The following is a 4,566-nucleotide window of genomic DNA, read 5'->3' on the forward strand; positions in this document are numbered from 1 at the left end:
CACACACACACACACACACACACACACACACACACACACACACACACACACACAGTTGGACTAAATTAATTAATTGGCACAAAAAATGTCATCAGTTACTATTTGCAACTTTACAATAGTGCCACATGATGTGTGTGCGACAAACTCTCACTATCAAGCATACATGTGACTTCGTGCCGTGTTGCATTACTAAAGATCTGCTACCACTGTGGAAAATGTAGGTTCAATTCAGTTTACTGAGTTAACCTGTTTAAAATGAAGAAGGTAGTTKGACTGATAATTTGTAAGAATAGTTTTAGAGCAGGGTAACTGCTTTAAAAATCCAAAAACATGCAGATGTCATCTATTAATCCTAATATTAAATATTATCAGCTAAATGCCACATACGGTGTTTAATTTTGGGGGTGGGGTTGTGCACTATAAACCCTGTGGTGTGACCAAAACTTTTACCCTTAATGGCTTTTTTCCCCTTACATTACTTTTGCTTTTATGTTTAAAACCAGTACTTTGACACTTTTACTTGAGTAAAAAGCTTGAGTTGAGACTTCTACTTCCAAAAAAGTCATTTAAAACCCTTGTACAATGAATGTGAATACTTTTGACACCTCTGATAGAGAAAAAAATACAAATACAGTATCACTTAAATTAGGATAAAGTTCATGAATATTTTTATTATGTAAATACATTTGTTGCCCCATTTATAACTCAACTACTGGTTTGACTTAGTGGTTAGCACTGTTGTCTCAGAGCAAGACAATCCCTGGTCTGGACCTGGGGGGATGGGGGGTTTTCATCCTCCACAGTCCAAAACAAGCATGCTAGGCTACCTTCAGCTCCAGGCCTCCTTTGCAAAAGAGATCTGTGATCACAGTGAGATGTGCCTGGTTAAATAGACAAATCACAATGATTACCTGCAGCCATTTCACACAATGGAAGTCACCAGCCTTCACCTCACTCATGTTGAACTCTTTTATGAAGTCCTGAATCCATTCTGCTCTGTGTTGACTGATGAGAGTCTCTGACAGACAGCAACACTTTGTTTTGTGTTCATCTGCAATTTGTGAGAGTTTCCTTCAGCAGGTGGCAGTGTTGCTCAGAGTTTTCACAGTCAGTCTGGGCCCCTTTCTTCAAAATACCTCAAATATACAAACAGAAAGATAAAGAGAAAACAAAGATGCAAAACATGTTCTTTTATTACCACATTTCCAACTATCATTCAGTTATGCCTAAAGTTGGGGGTTTTTCTGATAGAAAATTTATGACATTGAATTTGCAAATATCACATTCTTCAAACAAACAAACWAAACAAAACAAATGACAACTTCAAACCTGCACTTAACAGTAATAATGAAGCAGCAAAATGCTTTTATTGCTGCACTGCAATATTGAATTGCCAATGATGGATTTCTAATGGGCTAGACCTTATGACTGCCAGGTCAGAAATAGTAGAAAATAAAATCCTCGATGCCAGGTTGCTTTTTCAGCTAGTTCATGATGCATTAATAAAAGGACGCTAATTGTTTGAATGTAAAGCTCAGATCTGGAGATCTAAATGTATCAAGAGAGCGATTCATCGAGTGGCTTTCAAGGCAAAACCCCCCTAATTTGTCTGGAGAAATAAAAGGAGCAGCATTTTTTTAAAAGAAAAATACAGTTTTAATTGTAAAATATTGGTTGAGTTGCCTGGAGAAACAGTTATTTACATGTTAAAAGTAAAATAAATTCTTAAAGAAAATAGGTTTCTGAGGATATAAAGAAGATACGAGGCARTCGTAGTCAATTCTGAGGTGTTGCTTATTATTTACCAAGGGTTAAGAAATTGTTATTGTAATATCTAGTTTATGTACCGTATGACTCAACATATAGGTTAAAAATATAGCTTGAATGAATATTTGATATGAATAGATCGACATGCTGTAATGTGATTTGTTTCCTTTGTTTTCAAAKGCAACACACTCACAATCATAAAGGTTTCTGTTTACCTGAAAAACATGWTAATTTATTAAACTACCGACAGCTGGAGTGACTCTGTCCTCTTCGGTTACAATATTCAGATGAGGCTGAAGATAAAAAAAATTAAACAGAGATTATTATTATTATTATTATTTATATCAAAACATGTTATTTTGGTCACCAAATTCTACATTTTTTCCTGTTTAGGAGCAGTTTGATTGCAAGACAAGTTTGCCTTTTAAAGACCCAATTTTTGAATAAATCACAGCAGCTGAGTAACTACAAGACAAAACCCAACATGAAGAGAAGAAAGAAGCACAGACCCCTCTCACACACCTCTCACACATATAATGTCAAACTGAACTGTTCCATGAAAGGTAATTTAACAAAATCTGACTAAATAAAAATGTTTTGCATTCAAAATGTTTTTTGTTATTACTTAAAATAAATAAAACTATATTAAAATGTACTATTATATAACGTAAAACTTTTATGCAGTTTGTTGCTCCTAAACTAAAAGTTTAAGCTAACAGAAGATTTGTAAGATAAGAAATTTGGAAAAAGAAGATACATTTTCTATCGTGTTTTCATCAGAAATTAAGCTTTTGTTTAATTAAAAGACTGAATGCCTTTTTCTCCTTAGTTTGGCAAAAAAAAATCAGGAGACTGCTAATTGAAAATGATCCAAAATGTGACAAAAGGTCCCACATTGGCACAGGATTTTAGTCAAATAACCAAAAAGAATGGGATGTGATTTGAATATGTATACATAAAATAAAAACAGCGTATTATGAAATTTAACACAAAATAAAATAAACCATATACAGTTGCCAAAAGCTTTAAAATATTCAGTTAACAGTAAAAAAATTTCCACCAAAATTTAGAGAGAAAAAAGTAAAACAGTGTACTTTTTTTTCTAGATTGAACTAAAGCAGCCGAAACAAGTCCAGTACCAACACATCACTGTCCGAGCCGCTCACCACCTGATCGCCGCAGTCTTTGGTCAGGGCTGTTGCCGTGGCAACACCTCTCCGGCCAGTACACGGACATCCCCTCTGACCCCCCAGAGAGGTAACCTTTGGCCCGAGAGACTTCCTGCGGGGGGTCACGGGGTCAGCTCTTGCCAGAGGACAGTGAAAGCACTCCAGTGATTGGCCATCAGTCGCCCTCTCTCTACCCTCATCTGTTTAATTGGCATATTGACCAACTGGAGCCTTTTGCACATTGTTTGCAGCGCTTTATTCAGTTTACACAGAGCTTTGTGTTGTGTAAATGCTGCTGTTCGGGATATTAATGGGCCTGGTACTTCATTTAGGAGTGTAATTGTGCCTTTGTACAGACAGGCTTTGTCTTTCTGAATTGTTCTAACAAAAAATGAAGAACTTTTGGCTCATCTGATGGTCCTRCAATTAAAATAATAATACTAATAAAGATTTTGAGTAAGGAAATCTAAGCTGAAGCCGTGCAGCTCTTCCTCCTGATAATCTATTTCCCTTGTCCAATCACTTGTCAATACCTCCACATGATTTTGAAATTATCTGCGTGTGTGTGGGGTGGGGGCTCTGTGTCACAAGGACATGAGAAGGAGACAGGCGGGAGGACGAGGATGAAATGAAATGAAAATGAATGAAGAAGAGGAAGCAGAGTGAGGCCGAGGCATGACTGGGCGAGGAGGCCGAGTTTCACTCATCCTTCCGAAACACGACTACGCTCAAATTAAAAACAAACAGAAAAAAAGAAGATTTCTTCATTTGTTCTGATGAACTCTGTCAAGCAGGATCTTTACTGAATCAGAATGGGAGTGAATGAACGTCCACACCCAGACACAAACAAAGCACAGCCGTGTTTTTAATGACGAGAACTCTGTGAGACTTTGTTTTCTCTGTGGGCACTTTAAAGGTCCTCATTGCAAAATATGAAATCAAACATCAAAAAGATTAGATGGAAAATGATAATTTTTCAAAGTGTTTACAACAGAATTTCCAGATATACATTTGTTTGCACTTAATGTAAACAAATCACTATCTGCACACTTTACTCAATGAATATGAATATAAGTGTGTACAAATACATCAAAATTATCAGACCTATTGATTCCAAACAGATTTTTCTTGGACGCTGTGATTGTTGACCTCATTTCAGTCGCTTTGGCTGTTTCTGGTGGTAAACACATTTTACTTACACCTTTTTAATTTAGGGACACTATTGACAGAGGGATACTGGCAAAGCTGCTGTCCATCGTGGCCAATTCCTCCAAAGTCCTCCCACCGCCTGCTCCTCCAGCACAAGACTTTTACATCCCCGCTGCAGGAAAGAGCAGGAAGGAGCAGGAAGGAGGGCTACAGGTCAGTCCTGCTCACAGACATTAGAACCATTAATAAACCTTCATAACAAAACCTTCCTAATATAATTACTAGGGGTGCAACAATATACAGTATGTACCCATATTGAACCGTTCAATACAGTGCTTTAGGTTCAATAAACACTTGTATCGAACTATACAGATTTAAAACAAAATGTTTTATGAACTTGTCTTCTGAAGATGCTCTGTGTTGAAGGATCAGAGGATCTATGTCGACTACTCCATCTAGGCTGCATTTTCGAGCGCAGATC

The sequence above is a fragment of the Austrofundulus limnaeus genome, unplaced genomic scaffold (assembly GCF_001266775.1).
Source record: "Austrofundulus limnaeus strain Quisiro unplaced genomic scaffold, Austrofundulus_limnaeus-1.0 Scaffold3, whole genome shotgun sequence".
Classification (NCBI taxonomy): domain Eukaryota; kingdom Metazoa; phylum Chordata; class Actinopteri; order Cyprinodontiformes; family Rivulidae; genus Austrofundulus; species Austrofundulus limnaeus.